The 23,839-nt window shown below is 38.9% G+C and overlaps 3 long non-coding RNA genes across 3 annotated transcripts; 2 read left to right on the plus strand and 1 right to left on the minus strand.

Annotated features, from left to right (window-relative positions):
- The first annotated feature begins 1,607 nt into the window (after positions 1–1,607).
- LOC138690525 (uncharacterized) lies at positions 1,608–6,480 on the plus strand. Its single transcript, XR_011329298.1, has 3 exons — positions 1,608–1,734; positions 3,124–3,209; positions 6,426–6,480. It is a non-coding gene; the product is annotated as an uncharacterized lncRNA (long non-coding RNA).
- LOC138690523 (uncharacterized) lies at positions 4,884–19,754 on the minus strand. The gene is made up of 2 exons (XR_011329296.1): positions 19,153–19,754; positions 4,884–6,979 (listed from the first exon to the last, which is right to left on the minus strand). It is a non-coding gene; the product is annotated as an uncharacterized lncRNA (long non-coding RNA).
- LOC138690524 (uncharacterized) lies at positions 19,628–23,535 on the plus strand. The gene is made up of 3 exons (XR_011329297.1): positions 19,628–19,754; positions 22,971–23,035; positions 23,397–23,535. It is a non-coding gene; the product is annotated as an uncharacterized lncRNA (long non-coding RNA).
- Positions 23,536–23,839: the final 304 nt, after the last annotated feature.

The raw sequence follows: 23,839 nt of genomic DNA on the forward strand, positions 1-23,839 counted from the left end.
TGATGTTTTATGAATGTACACCATTGTTTGCTTCTATATGCATATACTTTCTTTTCCTTACCTCCCTGACAGGTTGCCAGAGGTTTGTTTCTCAAAAATTAAGTTTTCATAGAATGGGTTGGGTTGTAGGGGCCCTTAAAGATCATCTAGTTCCAAACCCCCTGCCATGGGCAGGGACACCTTCCAGTAGACCAGGTTGCTCAAAGCCCCATCCAGCCTGGCCTTGAACACTTCCAGGGATGGGGCAGCCACAACTTCTCTGGGCAACCTCTTCCAGCGCCTCACCACCCTCAGAATGAAGCATTTCTTCTTTATATCTAACCTACGTCTACTTTCTTTCAGTTTAAAGCCACTACTCCTCGTCCCGTCACTACATGCCCTTATAAAAAGTCCCTCTCCGGCTTTCTCGTAGGTCACCTTTAGGTACTGGAAGGCTGCTGCAAGGTGCCCCTGGAGCCTTCTCTTCTCCAGGCTGAACAACCCCGACTCTCTCAGCCTGTCTTCATAGGAGAGGTGCTCCAGCCCTCTGATCATCTTTGTGGCCCTCCTCCAGACTTGCTCCAACAGGTCCATGTCCTTCTTCTGCTGGGGCCCCCAGAGCTGAACACAGTACACCAGTGGGGGTCTCACAAGAGCGGAGTAGAGGGGGAGAATCACCTCCCTCGACTTGCTGGCTATGCTTCTTTGGATGCAGCCCAGGATACAGTTGGCTTTCTGGGCTGCAAGCATACATTGCTGGGTCATGTTGTACTTCTCATCAACCAACACCCCCAAGTCCTTCTCCGCAGGGCTGCTCTCAATCCACTCATTGCCCAGCCTGTATCTGTGCTTGGGATTGCCCCGACTCATGTGCAGGACCTTGCACTTGGCCTTGTTGAACTTGATGAGCTTCATAGGGGCCCACCTCTCTAGCCTGTCAAGGTCCCTCTGGATGGCATCCCTTTCCTCCAGCGTGTCGACCGCACCACACAGCTTGGTGTCGTTGGCAACCTTGCTGAGGGTGCACTCGATCACACTGTCCATGCTGCCGACAAAGATGTTAAACAGCAGCGGTCCCAATACTGACCCCTGAAGAACATCAAAAAGTTTTTTAAAGTGCTGGGATGGCAGGTGTGTGAAATGTGGCAAGAATTTGCAATCAGAATTTGAAGTGTTTTTCCATTGTAGAGACAATAATTTTTATGGTCTCTGAAAATAATTTATGCATGCACATATATGGGTAATTAGGAATCTTTTGGACAGTAAACACGTCTTGCAATACTCAATACAATGCCCTGTACTATGAAATTTTACAAATTCCGTTGTAAATTTAGATGCGTTATAACTTGGCATTCTGCAAATCCCTACTGGTATTTTGCTGTTGTTCTGTGTCTTTTCTGTTAGTGTGAAAGAATCCAAAAATGAAAAGAGCTGACTACAGAAGAATTATGCATTTGACTGCATATAGGAATAAAATAACTTGTGAAAGCAAATTTTTACATGTATTTATACGTTTACAGATAAAATAGTTCTGATTTTTCTTCATTCATGTATTTAATTTAATAATTTAAAAAGATGCAGATGGAGTAGAAAGAATTACATAATTTCCATTTTGCCAGCAGGTTCCTTGTGCGAGTGTTTTCCTGAAAAACACAGAGTCATTCCAGCGAATTAGTCATTCTTCTCCCCCTCCTCAAGTTTCTGTGGTCACCTTCACCAATGGAAATCACAAGCTCATTATTACTACTTGAACTGGTAGGTATTATAAAAATACTAGATACAATGACAAAATGAAAAAGAGATAACAGCATGTTGTCTTAAATGCATTAAAATTATTATTTGCTTAACATTTCAGAATTATATCAATTATTAAAGGAAGGCAAATACAAGACCACTTTAGCTTTTTTTTTTAAAGTCCTATTTCTGAATATTTTGTTATTCATTCTGTAGTAGTAGTGAATTCACATTCTTGTGTAAAAAGACTTGAATGTAACTGCACAATTTAGATTTGATAAGACCAATGAACCTGCCTATAGTATGCTTCAGATATTTTAAAAGACTGAACTTTGTTCTAAAATAAATGATAATATCTACAAACCACGTCAGCATTGGGAACAGGGTATATAAATTCTTAGGTAAGGAAAAGATTTTAACAAACACTCAATACCTATATTACTTTCAGGAAAAGCCAGCTTAGTTTTAAAAAAATGCTGCGTTCAAACATTACGTATTTGGCTAAATCTAAATATCTCTTAGTTAAAAACAATAAAGTATTTTCTAGCTACATTCCTGCTGCCTTATGTTTCAATGTAAAGCTAATGTGCAGATGTAACCCTGTGTGTTCATTTCCTTTACTGTTTCTGGAAGATGTCCTAACAGATTTAGATTTATGTATATCAGATATTCCAGAATTGGCTTCTTGATACATTTCTTTGGAAGAGAGATTTGCCTCTAAATTGTGCTAAGGTGTTGACTCAATGGTGATGTATACCAGCTACCATACCATTCTTGTTTTTTTCTCTAGGCTTAATAAATCAGGGTAACAGAACAAGTGACAAGTTCCCTGTTAAGGTCTCATTTCATGGCTCTAAAATTGAACAAGACATTTAAGATCATTCAGGTCAAATTTTGTGTCTAAATCAGTCTTCCTTCCTGAAAGATGATACTTGTTTTGGGAGACCTAATCTAACCTAATATAACCTGATGACAAAAAATAAAATTGACATTTCCTTTAGGCAGGATGATGAGTCTAAAATGCTGTATCAGTGGTCTTTTATGATATATGAACATTATTCTACCCTAAACATTAAATCAGTCAGACCCAATATAAGATAAATGTATCAAACAATATTCTCTTCCATTTTAACTTAGATTTATTAGGTCCTTATGGCCATTTGGGTTTTTGCACAAACTAGGAAAAATATTCTTAGACCTCAGAAGAGAAATGCCATCTGTGTCTGGTGTGTCTGCTTGCCATATGTGATTGATTTATCTTATGAAATACCTGCAGCAAAGTTGTTGGTGCTAGTTTGAAAGACAATTTATTCTTTAAGCAGTGTGTTGCTCCGGTAGGCAGCCAGTCGGCTAAACTGGCACATTTCTTCTTTGCTTCTGCATTCTCACAGGTTATTATTTATGTTACAGGCCTACACGAGTTCCTTTGATCAGAGCTAAAAAGCCTGTGGAATGATGATCCATTAGCATCCTGCTTTCTTCATGCCACAGTCAAGGTACAGTAGTTTCATAACATGGGTTATCTGCTGATTATCACAACATAAATTATCATAAAACAGATTATCTGCTGATTATCACAATATAGAGGTCTGCTGTGATGAAATATTAGACCCTTTGGAGGAATCTCATTGCACTGCAAGAAGCTATTGACCTCACAGAAGACTTAAATTGAAATTTACACCTTATAGGCCATCTTACTAGATTGCTTGCATTCTGAGTCTTTTACAGCTACTCTTAGTCCCAGTTGCTTAATAGTGGAACTCTCTCTTGTATCAAGAGACATCTAATTTCAGTGTGCTGTTTTATGAAGGCCATATCCTGTACCTGAATTTACATGTACGTCAGTGTCTGGTCTGTTACTTAAGTTTTAATATTCTGGATTTGAGAATCAGAAGAAACCAGGATAAGCAATTAAATAAATGAACTTAATAAATAACTAACTGAAAATTACTAATTTATTAAATTATTGAACTTATGAGCTTAATTAATTGAAAATATCTAGCATGCCAATAGCAATACTTCTGTGCTATTAGCCTGAGAGTAGTTCAATTTAAAACATAATAACCCCTACTTGACTAATAACAATTAATTACTCTACTACAATTAATATGGTGAATTAATATGCTACCAAGAAAACTGTTTATGTTTTCAAGGAAGCCAAGCATCTGCACCAAACAATTTCTGTCTTGCAGCAGAATGTTATTCAGTGTCTGAGAATACAGAGGAAAAAAAGCCTTTGCTCTTTCTCCTTCAAGACAGATGGGAGTGTGTTTACATTCACCAAATATCCATATATGTGTGACACTCTCTCTCATGAACGTTCAGTTGCTGGAAGTGTAAAACTTTTTTATTCCTTTCAGTAAACATCCTGCACACATCTCCTCTGTGTATGCACTAAATAAAGGAGGAAGGAAGTCCTGGAAAACTGTCTGTGTATTCAGTTGTGAGCTCCCAGGGGGAAACCAAGGCAAAGGACACAATTCTCATACAAATGGGCAAAGGTATCTACGTTCCACAGTGCCGAGCAACCATCAAATCCAGAAGAAATTCCTAGTCATTATCCTTGCCCTACTTCAGGCATCTGGGAATCACTGAAGTCTTGCAAATACCTGAAAATATTAGCCTTCTGGTTACTGATCACATCTTGCTAAAGTATAGATTTCATCTACCCGTCCTAATTTTCTTGTCCCTTTTACCCCATATTGTGAGACAGGATATTAAAATAAGTTCTTCTTATTTCTTTGACAGAGTGTAACAACATTTTCCAGGCAAAATGTGCCACAATTTTCTCCACAGTGTATTATTGTTATTTCTCTAGAGCCACAAAAATTGGCATACCACAAATGTCAGTGGTACTTAAAAGCCTGTCTTAGTGTGGAAAGGGACTATAAAAATAGTATGGATACTTTCTGTAAGAAAAAATTTAAAACTCTTCTAAAATAGTTTTTCAATAAAATAAATGATACAAAAAAGTCATTAGAGTGTAGGATAGAAGTATCTTCCTACAAGCCATGAAGAAGCCCTTTTTCCTTACGTTTTTATCACCTGTGATTAATATACCCACCTCCCATTTTTGTCAGTAAACCTGATACTGCATCACTGTGCATTATCCCTTTGTTACTCCTTGTTTATATTATGCCGCATGCCATTACAAAAAACTAAAAGTGGCGTTTGGGATATATACAGCAGGATTTTTAATATTTACTCTGGCAGATCTTAGTTCAAATACAGGTTTTGGTGACAATATCAGGAGTCAAACACTATCTATTTGTTCTAAGGCATACAGGCCTACATCAGAAAAACAGGTGAGAATTTAAGGAGTGCTAACAGAGGTGTAGAGCAGAACCCATCATAGCACCTATTTTGTACTATACCTAAATACACAGTATTTACTTTTCAGTAATTATAAAAGGCAAAAACATGGAAACAAGATTCCCAACATCCACAGTTAATGTGAAAAGATACAGAGCAGAAAATGATTATTTTTAATCTAATGAAGTCACTATGTCAAATTCTGCCTATTGTGCCATGACTGTAGCATAGTTGCTTAAGTTTATCCATGTAGAATCTAGACTCCTGTATTTGTACCACTTGAAAATACAGAACTACAACGCAGTGGTGTAAGGTGTACAAAGGAGGCAGATACATTGAGGAATTTACCATAAACAGAAATAAAAGTTGTCTATAGCAGTGAAAGCTCCAGTTACTAAGAATAGAAAACCTTTTTTCAGTAGAACAGTTTGGGCATTGACCAATTATTTTTCATTTTTCAGCTGCACATCAAAACTTTCCAGCACATTTCTATCTTGTTTAAATAAACTAATAAACTCCTGATACAACTCTGGATACTGCTTATCAACTTGTCACGCATGGCAGTGTTTGTTAACTTGCAACAAGAAAATGTTTATCTTTTTGCTACACTCAAAGCAAGCAGCAGAACTGAAAGTTCCTGTAAGAAGAAGCTGGCAAGTGGCCTGCAGTCTAAAGAGACTTTGGTTTGCTCTGTTTTATTTTTCGTTCCCATGCCTTTTCTCAGCACATTTTCTATATTTCTAATGCTAAAGATTGGTAATAATTATCTACAGCCTGAAGTACAAAAAATGTTCTAAAATAAGGTACAGCACCTTAAAATTACTAGTTGTTCTTTCCAATCTTTTAACACCCGAGTATTAAACACATAGATCAGGAACTGGGAGCTGTAGAATAACAGAACAGAAGCAAAGTCCCCATCTCCTAAATATGTTTAAAACTCCATGTATTACTGCTGTATTCTGGTGCGTTAGCATAAAATACTGCAGTGTTTTTAAGCGTTCTGTAGGTAGAACAGGAAAATACATTTTTCTATTCTCTGTGATACAAATAAAAGGTGAGAATATGTCCTTGGAATATATAATATGTATAATGATAATACCACCCAATATTATGCTTCATTAGAAAGTCTAACTTTTTTAGTGCCATAAGATAAACTTGCTATTACAGGTATTGTGATATACTCTGCGGAATTTGGTGTTCAGGTATACTGCTCTGCTCGTATTAATTCCTAGCGAAGTCAGTGAAAACTGTGCAGCTAAACAGTTTGTCTGTTGTGCAGGGTCAGGGTTGTAGGCTGTTCTTCAATCCCGTTAGTAACAATGACAAAGGAAATTTTCTTAGGGAGTTAGGTGAGATGAAACGCATAATGCAGCTATCTTCTAATTCTTGCTATCTTGCAGGTGATGTCTGAGAAAAAGTCAACAAACCCAAACAGATAAAATGGCAATAAAGGTCGAGCGTGATCTGCTCGCTGACCAGTCCCAACTAGCGTGTGCAGCACAAAGGACAGAGCCGCAGCATCGCCCCGCAGGCAGAGGACTGGGGTCCCCCAGCCTCCCACCGTGCCCGCAGGGTCCTGCCAGAAGGCACCTTCCCCCAGCTCCAGCGCTGCGCTCCCATCTCCTGTACGTGCACCCATGTGTCGTACGACCCCCTGGCAAAGGCGCGCTTTTATTATACAACCTGCCGCGCTAGATGCATGTCTCTATTGCAGGACATGATGCGTGGAGTGTCCCGCTTTATGAGAAAATCAAAGAGGCTTGCATTAACTAATTGGTATAATTTTTCCTCTCACACACGCCATACCGGGATGTTAGCAAGGAGCGTGTTATCAGGAAATTGCAGCTGTGGCTCAGTCTTTACTTTCTGGCAGGAGCATCTTGAAAAGGAGTTACCTCTGGCTTTGGGGGTTTTTTTTGACTTCTCGGAACTTTCTGTTTATTAACTGGATAATCTGCAAAGGAGGAGACAGGAATAGAGCTGGTACAGAAAGATACTATGTTTAAGGCTAGAGCTGACTTACCCTGGCCTACTATTCCAGATAAAAACGCATTCTGAAATCAGCTGGTGGCTGTAACTGCTCCCTCTGATAGGCGAAGTGCACGCGGTACCTCACCTTGCTTAGGTTCCAGTGAAGGCATTTTACACCTTTCTGTGACTGGCTAGAGGGCAAGTCAGGGCCCAGACCTTGAATCTGGAACCGCTTGAATTTGCAACATTCGTCTCCTAATGCTCAGACTGGAACAAAACCACCACAATTTTCATTTCAGATATGTTCTAAGAACATATAAATTATCAAGATACTGTATCTAGATTATTTGAATATGAGTCCAGATTATATCACAGAGTCTATGTTTGATTCATACTGCAATCTGAAGATCTTCTGGACACACTATTTTCTCCTTACTGCCAACTCCAGTCATGGGATGATTTTGTTATGGATTAGTTCTGAACTCCAGAAATGACTAGCACAGATTCCCTGGCTTTATATATGAATATCTTGGTGATTCCTCTGATACAAAATTAACCTGCTGCAATCTAGTTAGATATTTGTGCTGTTCTCACCACTGAGGTCTCCAAAAGCCTCAGAGAGCAGTCATGGCAAGGCTGTAGATTTCTCTTTTAAAGGAATATACAAAATATAGTTTGTCATTGGAAATATAAAGAAAACTTTTAAGTGGCTTTTTGTTAAAAAAAAAAAACAACCAAACAACCAACCTAGGAGTCAACAAAAAATCATATTGGTTAAGAATTCCAGTTACTCAGTGATTATTTATTGGGTAATAGCACCTGTCAAGTCTAACTACTGGATAAGTTAATCATCTCCAAATATTTCAGCTTCTATTTTAATTGCTTAATTATAGAATAGGTCATACTATCTTGATGAAAGCATGATTATGAAATGTGTGATTTCTTTTAATGATCTTTATTAACTTACAATGAGTCCTTGTATTTCCACACTGTATACACACTGGCAAATCTTCTTCCAGCTATAATTAACATTATGTCAGCACTGTACCTCATAACTTATATTTGCACTTGTTTATAATACAACCATAAAGATCCGCTTCAGTCAGAATCTTGGCACTGGTGGCTTAAATTTGGGAATAAAAATGTTTATACACATTTAAAATTTAAGGAAAATGAAAACAAAACCATTTACATGTATTTAATCAGCCATCAGTGGCAACAAATTAACAAAGTCTGAAACAGTTTAGTATAATTGAGAAATGTAGTAGTGACCATTTATTAATGGAGTTTATTTTTGTATGGATTTCTGCTTCCATAACTAACCATTTAAGGAAAAGATACATTGCAGGTTCATCATGAATACTGGTCACATTTCTGGTCCCCTCTTGAGAAAACTAGTTAGGTCTTTATTCTATAGACTTACAGCATCTGAATAGTGATTTATCTCTTGCAGTTGATTTGCTACTCTGTTTGCTATAGCTCTTGCCTTCCCTTCCCCACATCTTTCTCTAACACACGCGAAACTGGGTGGCTTATCTGAGCCCTTCTGAACAGCTTCATTGGGACACAGGTAGAGTTCTGCTTCCTGCATTCAAACTCTGATACTGTTATTTATATAGTCATATGTCCTACAGGTAATGGTAGAGGGAGCTGCAATGATATCCCCTCAGTACTGACTGAAGCAGAATTGATTGTGTCAATTCAGTGAGAAACTGGATCTAACATATCAGAAGTCAAATAACATAGTAAATATATTATTAAAATGGATGACCCAAGTTCTGTATTCTGAATAACATTTTAAATAGTCAGTGTACGTACAGTTGAGGTAATGTTCAAAACTTGAGATAATAATGGGCTTATTCAATACATAAATGAGATTGGTTTATCTTATTCAGCCTATTTAATAACTGCATGTCTTTTCTGCTATATTTGTTTATCTATTATGAGACTGTTGGTAATCAAAAAAACTTTACATATAATAAAAACCTAAAATGCTGTTAATGCTCTTCCATTTTGTAAAAGAACAAAAGTATTCTCATATTACTCATTTCTTGGCACATAACAAACATTTAATATCTTTTCCACTGTGGAAATTATATTTGAAAAATATTACCTAGTTGCTACTGTTCTAACTTTTAGAACACCACCATGAATTTGTTGTTCATGTTAATGACTCTTGGTCCTATAATTAAAAGAAATCAAAAGCCCTAAGAAGAAGCTAAAAAACATCTTCGCTTTGCTCATATTTAGAAAACAACCAGACAGCAAAATTATCTTTTACAAAATATTTAATATTGAAACCTACTCACAGCCTATTTGCAGGCAAAGTGCTGCTAGCTTCAGTGGACAGATTTACAGATGAGTTTTGCAGTCCTTCCACTGGGGCTGTATCACATCCAGAGGTTTTTGTGACATACTACTTCAAGCCAAAATAATTTAAATACTTAAACAATTTGAAGCAAGTATATGAATTCAAAGGTTTAAGTACACATCTCAAGCCATGTGCTTGGCTCTCATTTTTTAATGCTTATTATTCAGTGATAAAAATGTGTAAAAAAAAAATGACAATTGTGTGTCAGGTGATTCCTATTAGATATAAAAGGGACTGGAATATAGTGTTACTGATTTTGATTCCCTTCCTTGAATTTAATCTCAGGATTGCTAGGTCTAAGCAAATATTTTTCTTGATAGTAGTGTCATATGATAAATATATTTTTACATATTGACAGACCCCATGTTCAGAAGGAATCTGACTTTTGCTACGGTCTGTATTTATATAAGTAGGTATGTATGTTAGAATCCATTGCTAAGATCTACAAGTTAAACATGCAAGAGATTTTATGAAAGATTGCTTTCATTAGGAAAAAAAATAAATTCTGATATCCTTGAAAGATTACATGTAAGGTAGGATTGCAACATAGGGCAAATACAAAATCAGATCAGTTTTAATGCTGAAATCTATCACAGTATTCTTTACATAGTGTTCTGACTAGCATAGCCCCCAAAAGACTTTTAAAAAGTAATTAAAATTCCAATCTGTTCATATTAGCAGTGTCTTCTATATAAAGGTGATACAATTTATAGCTCTGGGAGTACTCCCTTCACTGATCCTTAATATTACAGAACTCCATAGAACATCTCACGCTTTTTTTTTTTTTTTTTTAACATTTTCAATTAGATGCAGAGTCTTCAGCTGGGAGTGTTACTTGGAAATAAAAAGTTTGCTAAACGTACACAGATGGCAAAAATCTTTACTAATAACATTAATAATTCAATTAATCTAATACCTTGTAAGTAACTTTTATAATTTTAAAGGCTGTATAAGCCTCAAGCCAGTCTGTGTTACACCACCTTTCATTTATGTCAGAAGGTGCTAGGAATCGTCTTGCAGTCAGTAGTCCAAACAGAAACAGTGAAGTATTGATGTGAAAATTTAGAATTAATATAATGACTAGTTTTTCTACTGCTTTCTGTCTATACATACATTTGAAATGCTGTTGCATGTTGAAATGTTGCATGTTGAAATGCATATGCCAGCGTGTTTTGACCTGTGAATATAATGTTGTGCAACACAGCTCATTCTGTCCTTCTAGAAAGTAATTTTCTTGTTATTGTGGTATTTATCTGGGCATCAAAAGTTCTGGGTTCCAGTCATAACAGCGAGCTTGCTTTGTGACCTATAGGACATGACTTAACCTGTAAGATTTTCCTGCCTGAAAAATGAGAAACACTCCTTCAGCAGAATGAAGAAGAGCATTTCCTTGGGGATAAAACTTTAATATAAAAGGGGCAGGGAGAATCTACCCAGCTAGTTTCTTTCCTATGTCACAAAATATTCTGAAGGCTATTTAAAGATATTAGACACTGTCAGAGAGACAATGTGGTGCCGTATATCTATTATTTCTTTTAAGCTAGTCAGTGAAGTCAAGAGTACAATTAACAGAAACCAGTTACAGTACTGTCCTACACAGAGCTACTGAAATAAACGTCACTAGCACTGCACATGTCAAACTGATGATATATTGTGCTGCAATACCCAGACAAAACCAAACCATGTTTACATTTATATGTTCTGCCTTTTCCTTCAAGCACGGTGGAAATCTGCAGACTTCAGGGGAACCTGCCAGCTCGCAGGAGTAAACCGTGCCCGAGAGACTCCAGTGTGGGCACTCCCCTCCTGGAGGTCTCTCACTCACCCGGAGGGGCAGAGAGAGGAGCCGTACAGCACAACTGCTTTCCCGATGGACTCTGCCATCCCTCCTTCCCCAAAAGCACCAGCAAGAGGTGTGCCCACACAAAGACCTTTCAAGTTGAATAAGCAGAGAATAGCTGAGAACCCACAATGTCTTTTCTAGGTTTAATCATAAATTTATTTTGGGACGGCATGAAAATTTTATTTGAATATTTTTGTGCATTTGATTTAAAGAAAAGTACTGGGCAAATCTATTAATTTGATAAATGGCCTGATGTATGTTCTTAAAAGCGGTTAATATTCTAAGTGAGGTCTGCTATAGTAGTCATTCAAATTAGCTTGCAAAATCTGTGTCATGTTTTCAGAGACATACACACTAAATTCTTACACTAAAAACAAGTTAATCATACCAAAAGAGTGAAGCTCTCACTCTTAAGCCAAAATATATTCCTCTTCATAATACTGTGCAGTTATCGGCATGTCCCTTGGATTTATGACTTATGACATTTGTTTACCAACAGGTGGTTGCATATCTTGCCATTTATATTTTAAGCAACAGTAAACACAACTAAAAATAATGTAAGATAAACAAAATAAAACTCAGTGGGTTTTTTTAAAGTGTTTTTAGAGAAAAGCTGTACTTATAAGCTAGGTCTTCAAGTAGTTCACACCAGGCCCAGCAACACAGAAGAATACTGCAAGAGCAATAAGGATTTTTAGGGGCATTATGATAGTGTAATGGAAACACATCTGCCCCCAAAAGTCCCTCATTTTCCCTGCGGTAAAGAGCCATGCAGGAAGTGGTGAATGCTGTGGAACATCAAGAATGAAACTATAAAGAAAAATTTTTTAAGTTAGAACAATTTTCCAACAATACTTCAGTATTTCATAATTTCCTGTTAGTCCACTGCATAGGAAAATTGTAGTTTTTCAAATAGCTTCTAAGTCATTTACTTTGGATGTGTAAGATGGTTCAGTCCATTCACCAAAGTGAATTCTGAAGCAGCTACCTTAGAAATACTATTAGTATTGGGAAGCTAAAAACATTATGCATAAAGCACAGACAATCCAAGACAATTTTTGTTCTTTCAGCTCCCAAAAAGCAAAAAGTAAAACAGAATAATCATCATTAACAGTTGACCCACATCTCCCATTTTTAAGGATTTACTTCAGTGACAGCGCAAATGTTAGTTTATAGAAGAAAATGATACATAATAAAATCATACAACATCTTTCATTTTAAAGAATTTAAAAATATTTTCCAACCAACCATGTGGGCAATTTTCCATACATACAGAAAGACCACTCAGAGTAAAAATGCAAAGAGAAATCAAATTTAGAAAAGACTGAATACTCCATATTTATAAATATCCTTAGTAAAACAGGTAGCACATTTGAACTTTAGTTATGCCTGTTCAATTGACATGCCTAATGAAAAATTACTCTTTCAAAATAATCCACACTAAATAGCACCTAACAGGCATATTCTTCAAAGGATTCTTGTAGCATAATGTGTGAAATAGAATAATATTGTTGAAAAAAGCAATGCTCAATTCCTCGTATGTAATTTAATATGGTGTTCTGTGTAATACACTTGCTCTTTGTTTGTTTGTGTTATAATATAAAAAATTATTCTTTCCTCAGGTTCCAGAAATTTTACTGTGATCTCACTTGTATTTTTTGTCAATGTAGGTCCAGTGATTTCAGTGGAGATACTGCTGACTTACACCAGCATCCAGGCACCTACTGACAGATGTGTGCAGTTTGTGTGACTTGAAATAGGCCTTTTATTACAAAAGAAAACTTCTATACAAACAGCAGCAGCATCAAAGCAAAAATCTAGATTATGCTGACTTTAATAGACATTTTTAACAATAGCAGTATATAACAAATAGAAATACCGCTTCAGTAAAATTACTGCATTCATATATTTTTACTGACCCTTGTGGGCCAATCCTGAAACATCCTGAAATGATTTTTCTCACCCTTTCCTAAAACCATTTATACGTGCTTTGTTGTAGATGACAGAACACATTTTGTCTTTTTTTTTCGCTTGTCTTAATTCTTATCCTGACCTACAAAACAAAAGAAAAGCTATTACTTTAAAAAATTGGTGTCTAGCTACTGTTTTATATCAGTTCATATAGAAAGGCCATGATTCCAGTAAAAGGATTTGGACTGTCTGACTGAAGCTAAGATACTTAAAATAGCAAAAATGCCTCAATACTACATTACACAGGTGAATTGTAGCCTCCTCCATTAACAGCTAGATTAAAATATTCCAGCAGTATTAACTGAAAGGATGGAAATAGTTTTGTTTAAAGTAATTAATGTGTATCAACGATGTTAGCATTCAGTATATCAGGAAATCAGTTAGGACTGATGCATCATTTTTAAGCCTTCTTTTGAGTTCAGCTAGGAGCAGGTATGCTCCAAACAGGAAAAGAAAAAAATGTATTTTAAAACTCTGGAGCCTGTCTGTAGAGAATTATGATTCCAACGTGAAAAATAAAATGTTGATAATTGAAGAGCCTTTATATCTAACAGGGAGTCAGAAATCAGTGGTAACCTTCTGAAACCAACTGCTAATATGTAGTCATATTTGGCTAGCTCACAAAGCAAGTTAGCTCCATAATAGGTGTGTTTTTATTTCTATTCCTGTTATCTTTATTCTGTACATGTTGTAGAGATGTCCTGAAAGAAATCCACAAACTGACTAACACCTCTCCATTCACATGTCACCTACATAAACATTGCCCTTGGACTGAAACCTTGTAAACAGAAATTATTTGGGCATTTTGACAACAGGCAAAAAAAGCTGATTCTTTGTTTCTTTTTTTCTATGTGTGTACCTTTACCAAATTCCTTACACATTTGCATCGTTTGACTGAGAAAAGCATATGACATTGCAACAAGAGATTTGCGTATTTATTAACCGATGTTTGCTGTGAACAGGGCAGATGATGCCTTAAATTGATTAATTTCACCAGAAGCTTCAGTCTCAAGCTGCATGGTCTGAAGTGGATTTGGCAGTTCATGTAATACAACCGATTTTCTACCACTTCTTCCACTACAGGTGCAGCTTCCAGGTGATACCAATGTTTTTTCCCCAATATTTTAAAGCCATCCAAAAAACCTTAAAATTTTTTTTCTTCATAACCCGCTAAATATTATTTTTACAGCAAATAAAAAAGGATTTTTGAGTGATACCTTTTAAAAATACATTCTGAACATACTGGTGTATATTTGTATAGATTTCCTTTGTGGCATGAGGTCCAGGTTTTGTGCAGGCAAGCAGTGCTGATGTGTAACATTATAACAGAGCGAAGAACAAGACACAATTTAAAAATCATACCTTGGATGTCTCTGTTCTTGCCCTGGAAAAAGTCTGGATAGTTTCATAGGAAGGGATAACTGATTTTGTAGCCTTTACTAAGGCAAAACTTTTAGTTGTTCCAGGTCATGAGTTTCCAAACTTGGGGTCACTACCTCCCTCTCTTTTTTTGTATGGCTACATCAGAGGGGAGTCACAAAACTTTTCTGTTGCAACATGAGGTCAGCAGATGTCAAAGGTTGAGGCCCTGCTTCAGAAAATGCAGGCCACAGACCAATCCCTAAACCATGCCACTTGATTCTGGTGGAGATCCTGGTCTTTTCACTGCTTTCAATAAAATTTCAAAAGTAAACAGATTAGGCCATTCGATAATCCTCTGCTGATTCAGTGTTTGTAAGCTGGTTTTTTAAAGGTTTGCTTAAAAATGCAGAAAAGTAATTCTAAAAATGTAGTTTAAAATTTATTTTAAATAGAAACATAACCAGTAGGGCTTTCAACTTTATAAATTATAAATGCAATAAATAATTGGAGTTGATCTTTCTAAATACTATTTTTTCAATAATTCATGACAGTTTTTATCTCAAGGAAAATTAATTTTGATTCCAAACATACCATCTACTTTTTATCTTCTGTAAATTTCTTTTTTCATTTCAAATAGCAAGATAGACTGATCCCAGGTATTTAATTATTAATGGTCTGGATATGCAGTGCACTTCAGGAGTCCCAGCTCTGAGGCTACCACCCCACACTGCACGCAAACCTTGTGGGAAAACCAGTGTGAGGGAAAGAGATCAAATTTTTTATAACATAGATGTTTAGGGAATCTGTCACTGTTTTGTCTAATCATCATTCATTTGGGTAACACACATAAAATGAACATACATTGAAAGTTTAATATATATGCATGATATCTGTAGTAGTAGAAAACTGTCTGTGTTTCTGCACACTAGAGACAAACAGCTCTTTCTGTAAGCTTACTAATGGGAAAAAATGTGAATAAAAATTTTCTGTGAGGAAGGCCTACAGAAGTGTAACTGTGTTAACACTGCTCATTAATAACTTAAATAGTTTATTAATTCTATAGCTAGGTTATTGGTGCTAGAAGGAATGCATGTGAATTTTATGTATCTTCAATAGAGATTCAAATAGAACCTATTTGAAAAAATATCTAAAAATAGCTGATTAACAAAGTACGCTACGTAAAGCACATCTCACTGAAAGCAGCCATACAAAATTACATGTTTTAATTTAAGAGCTTTAAAGTAATAGTTGGCGAGAAGCAACTGCTGTATTTCAGCAGAGCAGAGTTGATCTTTGCTGCTCTTTGGATACGTGAGTTTGTTTCTCTTTTCCTTAAAGCAAGATCCTCACATTGATCTACTTTCTGATCTCTGATTCTCTGCTCTTATGTTCTCAGAATATTAGTGAAGAGACCAGAGAAGTTAAACCAATCCAAATCTGATGACTTGTAATATTGAACAGGTCTAGAAGGTATTCACAAACTAAATACTATAATACAAAAATAAAAAATTTCTACAGTTAAATTTGTAGCTTAATTGGTTCATGAAAATTTAACCTTCTCATAAATGCTGCTCTTGAACAGCATTATTCCATGCAAAATAGTGGCTAAAAGGCTTTTAGCAGCACAGTTCAGACCTAAGCTCTTCCACACCAGATTTCAGTCTTAAACAAGTGAGGAATTTGTTGCACTGAGGTTTGGATATGTCCTGTTTCACATGTGTAGCTATTACATTGCTATAAAATGTAAAATAACAGAATTCCATAGAAAAATCTTGATAATTCAGCATGATATCCATTTGCATGAATATACAGATCCTGCATATAGTCACGAGATATAACACATACCAACAACTTTGCTTTAACAGTGTATCGCTGTCTAACTTCAGCTGAATTTCCAGGCCTTTTTGAAATACTCGAATTGATTCAGCCTGAGTAGGTCAGCACTTAAAATTAATCTGACTGCAATGATAATGTGACCACAATGTGAACGTCTAGATGTTTATGTGTAACTTAAGCAGGTGATTAGCTGGCATAAAATGTCAAAACTATGACAGACGCGTTTACACCAACTGAGAGGATGCTCCTGTATGTATTTTGTGTGCGTATGCTGTATACATGAGCCATTCTATAAATTATATTGTGTGACTGCAATGTATTTCATTCAGTCTTAAATACATGTACGGTATATTCAGAAACCACAAGAAAGTTCAGCTTATCTACTAACAAATCTTCAACACTTACTAGAATCCCATGAGGAAAGTACAACTACATAATTTTTAAGTAAAAAATATGCTTAGATTCTTTAGGATATTGATACCAAAATGTAAGCAGTAACGTGAACAGCTCTACCAAGCTCAGGTTTACAGTGCCTTACTCATAAGAATATATTCTACAACTTTTATCAGTACAAAAATTAGTAATCTTTAAATTGATTCATAGATACAGACTGTACACATGTAGACACACAAACACACACATGTAAAAAAACAGCTAGTTGATGAGATACATTAAAACCGAACACTTTGTGAGAAAAAAAACTGAGGAGGTGATTGACAATACAAATGTTACTGGTGTTTATAGGATGTTTTCAAGGTTTAATCTGCCTCTCTTTTCAAGGGACTTACTTCCTTTTCTCCCAATTCACCTATATCAAATGGCCACTCTTTGAAACATAACTTTTTTTTTGGCTTTTGCTGGCTTTTTAAGACAAAAACACCACCACCAGTTAGAAAACTTTTTTTTTTATGTTTAACTTTCAGAATGATAGTATTTTCTATCCACTTTTTATCACTGAGGACGACATTAAAGTTAGAATATTATTATTTATTTAAAGTGTATAGTAGCCTTTTACTAAGTAAGTGCAGCAGTATTTTACTACTGAGTTTAATGTCCACTGTAAGAGCCATAACGTACTGGTTTCTTTTGCAGAACAAAGTGACCACCAAAAGCGGGACTTTGTGGGCCAGTTGGATAAAACATAAGCTCATCTCGCCCCCAAAACCCCGACTCTGGAACCACAACCTTCCGAGATTCAATTTGTAAGTAAAGTATCTTTGTAAGATATGCCCAATCAACTGAGAGAATCATTGCTTATAAAGTGGGAAATTTTCAGACTAATAACAGAGAATATTATAGCCAAGTCACAATACATACTCCTTCACTTTGTGGGCAGCAGGAACTGCTAACAGATACTGTTTGGTTTTATTCACACTTAATGATTTATTTATTAAGTAGGTAAGCAGCACCTTCTGTAAGTGTCTATAAAATGACACAGAACTCCCCCAGAATAACAGTTATTTATTAGACCCAGCACTCGAAGCATCTATTAAGAGTTCTTCTCAAAGTGAGTAACAACTTAGTTGTTTATCTCTTCCAGTGTATTTCAGCCTAAAGATGACACGTTATAGAGAGATGTCTGTCATTATTCTATATTTGTTACTTGTACACTAAACTAGAAAATATTTTCACTTCACTTGAAACAAGTGGGTCTTTTCCCACTAACAATGGCAGTTTCAAGTGTTCAGCTGGGTGTCTAAATCTCACTCCCCTCAGCATTATGTTTCTTAAGAGCTTCCTTCAAAGACGGGAGGAAAAGCAGAGATCTGTAGACAAAAGGGCCGCATTTTCTAAATCCTCAGTTTATAATTCCAACAGAACTTCCAAATAAAGTCCAAGTTTAAAAGCATGACCGTTTACACTTGGACAGCTGAAGTAGGTAAATGCTGTCAGTTACTTTAAAAGAAACTAATTACTGAGCTTGACAAGCCACTCTTACATCTGTTCTGCTTTTGATAATCAAAACAGAGAGCCGAAGAACGCTGTCCCAGCTGAGCGGCTGGATAATCGGCAAATACATCTTGGAAGGGAAACGCAGAGAAGTTGGTGGAAATCCTGGCTAAGCAGAAACGTTAGAACAAAATCTGTGGCCTGTGGAAAGCGGCATCGGCTGCCTCGCTTACGGCCGCGACGGTTTCGAAGACCCCTCTCACCGCCGTCTCACTTGCGCTTACCGAGCCGCACGTACCGACACCTATCAGCGCGCCCGCCCGCCTCCGGCCAGCGCCGACCCCGCCGCCACGTTCAGGCACCGCGACGGGGCCGCCGGTGGGAGCGAACACCTGTAGCTCCCGAGGGCGCCCGGCGCGGCGGCAGACCGGCCCCCTGCCCCGCGCGGCGCCGGGGCCAGGCGGGGCCCGGCCTCCCCCGCCCGCCGCCGCCGCCGCCGCCCCCTCCGCGGCCTGCGGCAGGTGGGCGCGGGGCCGCCGGCACGTGCCGCCGCGCCGGGAGGCGGCCGGGGATGCGCGGCCCCGCGCCGCGGCCGCCCCCGCCCCCGCCCCCCCCCCGGCAGCGCGGGGCGCCTTTCCGCGGCCGCGCGCCCAGGTGCCCGCCTGGCGCGGAGCGGCGGCGCCCCCTCCCTCCGTCCGTCCGTCCGTCCCCGCGGCAGGGCGCGGCCCCGGCTGCCCGCGGCGGCGGAGCGGGGCGCGGGGCGGCGGCCCCACCTGCGGGCCTGGCAGGCGGCGGGGACGTGCGCGGGGCCACGCTTCTCCCCGCGGGCGGGCGGCGCGATGGCTGGGGGGGGGGGGGGGCGCGGCAGGAGAGCGCAACTTACCGCTCGTCAGTGCCCCCGGCGCTGCCCCCGCAAAGCCGTGAATAAATAAACGCCCGAAGCGAGCGGGATCCCGGGGAGAGGGAGCCGGTCGCCTGGCAGGTTCCCGTTCTTGAAAGGAGACAGCCCTTCGGTCCTCGCTCCGGGCCGGCTCCTTCCGTTGGCAAAATCCTGACTCATTACATAAAAAGATCACCCTGCCAGGCGCCCAGAAACATTTCTTCATCACGGTCACGCCACAAGCTAAACAAGAGGCCACATCAAGGGGAGGGGGAGAAGGGGAAGCGGAGGGGGGGAGAAAAAATCCAGAAGGTTTTGGTTTTTTTTTCCTTAAGATCCTCTTCCTTCAAAAAAGAAAAAAAAAAAAAAAGTGCACGGGGAAAAAAAGAGCAGCCACCAGGAAAAAAACTAGAGAAGATTCACTCATTGTTGCCACAAAGACACCTCTCCCCTTCCCACTCCCTCTCCATGCTCATTCCTCCAACAGTGCTACAAAGACGTGCAGGCTGCGCCGGGAGTTGCTGAGCCCGAGCCGTGAGCTCCTCAACTCCGCGGGGGCCGTGCCAGCAGACCCGGGGCTCAAGAGTCCTCCGAGAGTAGGTGTGGTAAGTCCGAGACCGTCCGAATTTTTTTTATATTTTTTTTTTTTTTCCTAGAAACTACCTCCAAATATAGTAACAGGGAAGGGGCATTCCTAGAAATTCGGGAGACGTCAGAAAGGGAAGATTTGTGAAATTCAGCTTCACTTCCTGCAGAGGGCTCCTAGCACAGGGAAAAAAAAAAATCAAGTGAGCAATAAAGTGCTTTTCATGCTTCTCTGATCAGATAATGGTTAAAAAAAGAATGGTAAAACACTTAACTCACATTTCTCCGATATGATCTAGGAGTTTCATATGCGAAGAAAGCTAATCAGTAACCCCCTTCCATCGTTTTCTACTAATGTTTATAGATGTCTTATCTCCTGTATTTACTTTCCCCCATGTCCTCATATCAGACCTATGTACACAGCAAATAAAAGGAATATGCATATGAGTGAAAAATGGGCCAAATGATAACCCTGCCATGTATCACAGGAATGCTAATTAATGTTAGTGTGTTATTTTAAACAGGCTTTGTGGCTTGATTCTTTCACGCTACACTGATGTGAATAATTCATGTTATTACTGTAGATGCGTGCAGTATCGTTACTCGCATGAACAGGAATCCATAGGCTGGCTTTTATTTAAGGGCCCCAATACTGAGAACTGCTGAGCACTGTCAGTCCCCATTGACTTAACGGTATCTTAGGCTGTTAATTAACTCTGCTCAGCAATTCACGGGATCAGGCCCTGACCGACAAATGTAAATTGGGACTTGCGGCAGACCTGCACACTGCCGTGAGACACTGTTATTCCTCACGTGTCGCCTAGATCTGTGTATTTGCTTTGTGCTTGTGTCTAACACCCCATCCTTCTTTAGTCATATCTTTTAAAAAAACACTATTTGATACATTTCATAGAAAGCAGAAGCGAATGTTTGCAAAGCAATAGTGGATGAAGATGTTGTTACATGCTATTAATTATATAAAGATATCAATGCATTTGTAATAAAGCATTATTTATCCAGGAATAGCAAAGGTTGCTGTAAAAAAACCACAATAGCCAGCTTTTGGGGAAAGATAATAGATTTCAATGTGTGCAACTCTTGCAGGTTAATTGAATTTCCGTAACGAAATTCCCCTCAGCCACATGAAATCCTTGGGTTTGTTCTTTGAATTTCATTATGACTTGCAGAGTCTTCTCTGCCCTCAAATCAAATGCAATAAAACCACTGTAGTCTGGCTTTACTTCAGTGTTTTATAAACACTCGCATTTAATCAAAACTTAGTTACAGACACCTTGTCTGTCTGCAGTTTTGAAGGGGAATTAGCAGAGTTCACCTGACAATCCTAAGTGTGCTTTGACTCCTAAGTATGTTTTAACTGTTATCGCAGTGCTCAGTAAACAATTGCTTCAGAATACAGACTCAGCTTTCAGAGAGGTGCACCCACAGTGTTTTTTTAGCAATAATGCCTGGTTAGAAGTAGATTTATTTTAAGTAATCTCTTGGAATTCCAAACGGCTCTAGTTAATTACAAAAAGGCCTTTTTAAGCTGGCTGGCTTACTTACGGCACACTGCTCTACTCTGCCTGTCACTCTCACTTCCTGAGTGAAAAAGTGAATGGCAGCTTCAAGTTCAAGATCTTTTGATCATTAAAAGAAATGGATGTGCTGTCCTCTGTTGGTCATACTGGTTGTCACATGTAAAATTCAATTAATTCAAAAAGCAGCAAGAGGCTCTGTTAAAACAACAAAAATGATGAAACTAAATTTGCTCCCCCTTCCGCTTTCACCAGTAAGACTGCACAGTGTGAGGGATTTCTAAATCATTTCTGAAAGATGATGCAACGATGGATACTAGAAGCTGGATTAAGGAGAGGACCCATTTCACACGACTCCATACTACAGATTCAGCCCCATCGGACTCCGGCTGCTGTTGGGCCACCCGCCCTGCTGTGCCGGCATGCTGGGTGACAGCGGGAGCTGCAGCCTCCCTCCGGCTCCAGGGCTGGGGCCAGGGTTGCGGGGGGGCTGCAGCGCTGCCAAGCGCGGGGTGAGAGAGGAAGTTTCCAGCTTAAATTTCACGTCACACGGTCCGGCCTGGGGACAGGGCCATGTGTGCCAGTTCGGATGATTTGTGCTCACATGTAATGACTCACGTCGTGTGATGCGATGGCAGCTCTGCAGCTTCTCATAGCGCTATAACTATGGCAGCTCAGGCTTTGCCGGGTACGCGTAATGCAAATTCCCACTTTACCGCACATGGTGTCCTTCTGGGAGTCGTGATGTGTAGAAATGCTCTGCTCTGCTCAGTGTTGGTAAGCAGCAGGAGCGTGTCTGCTTCGGGTCCTCATTTCAAGAAGAGCGTGTAGCAACTGGAGAGGAGCTGGGTGATTGTAGCAAGGATGATTAGAGGTGTAGAAAACCTGACCTAAAAGGAGAGATGTTAAATTTGGGGATTGTGTTGTCCAGAAGGGAGAAAGCTGAAGGCAAACATAGTAACACTTTCAAAAAGGTTTGAAGTCACGTAAATTAATGTATGTCACGGCAGTCAAGCTGTGTGGTATGTTAATTATCTCTACATCTTAACTGCTACCGGAGCTATCAATTTCTGGTCTGCACTAGCTTCTCTTATGATTTCATAGACAGTTTTCCAATTACAAAATTAATTTTGAGTAAATAACCGTAAGACACGTCTTAAAATGTTACTTAGCAAAATTACCGTGCTAATAATTTAGCAATGCTATTTAGCAAAATGTAAGTTCTGTCTGCAAACTATGGAAAACCAGGCTCTGTATTGTCCAATTTCTATGTGTGTCATGTAACACAGACTCATGGCCCTCAAACCATTGTTAGGTGGGTGAGACGCAGCCGTAGCTCTCGTGCATACCTGGCTTAGTCTTATATATTTCTAAAAAACAAGAAAGAATTTATGAAAGCATTACTCATCACAGGCAGGGTGGCTCCTCTCCAGGTTTACCCCTGAGGTTGGAGTAACAGAGAGCAGTATTTATCAAACACATGTTTTGTCCTTGAGTTTGATTTTTGTTTAGTTTTGAAAACCCTCTTATGAAAGCAGCTTCAGGGACACGGCTGTTCCTCACTGTCCTTCATATCCATGAGTAAAAATATCTAAGAAAACAGAAACCGGTTTAGAACATGTTGGGTTGTAGTTTTGCATGTGCTCTGTGCAGAAACTGTCACTGCTCAAAATCAATAATTTACATTTTTCTTCTCTCTAGGGAGATTGGGCAGTGTTGTCATGGATTTCATACTAGAGATTTCAAGTTAAAAAATGAGCTGGAAGGTAAGCACTGTGATTTCCTCTCTGCTGATGCTTCATCAAAGTTATGCCAAATTTGCTGAAGAGCAGTTTTGGACACTTGGGAACACTGATAGTAAACTAAGTGCAAAAATAATAGATTTTAATTACATGTAATTAATACAGTCAGATAATCTTCATAACACTAAATCTGTGCAAAAAAAAAAATCCTTATATAGAATAAATGGTTACAGCCCTTCTTTAAATCAAAGTACCACTTGAATGATGATTTTGACGTACTATCAGAATTTATGTATTTTATTTTAAAAGATTTTACAAAATCTAGCGTAAATAGGTAATGACAGGGTTTTTTGTTCATACAACAGTTGTACAATTTTGATTCTAGACAACAGTGGTGCGGAATACGAGAGGAAGGTTTGTGAGGAAGAAAACAAAACCGACTGTGTGGACTAACGAAAGGTCAGTGAAATTTCAAATGGCAAGCAAATATCAAACATGAATCAATAAAGATTTCCTTCAATGTGTAGTGCTGTTATTATTTACATCGTCGGGATGGTGTTAAGCGCGGGTTTCGTGGCTGGCCCTGTCCGTGTCCCCGAATTGGACTTCCCGGCTGCTCGAGGTCCTGCCGGACCAGCTGTGTGGCTGACGCACCCAGTGTTTGCTTGCGCTTGGAGACGGGTGAGCATCGCACGCAACCAACCTGCCCTTCCCTTACCCAGTTTCAATGTCACAGGGAGTTTTTCTATTTAAAAAAACCAGAAAACGTGAAGTGAACACTAACCAGGTTGCAAATAATCCTTCCAAGTAGTTAGTGATGTAGATGAA

Source organism: Haliaeetus albicilla, chromosome 22, assembly GCF_947461875.1.
Source record: "Haliaeetus albicilla chromosome 22, bHalAlb1.1, whole genome shotgun sequence".
Lineage (NCBI taxonomy): Eukaryota > Metazoa > Chordata > Aves > Accipitriformes > Accipitridae > Haliaeetus > Haliaeetus albicilla.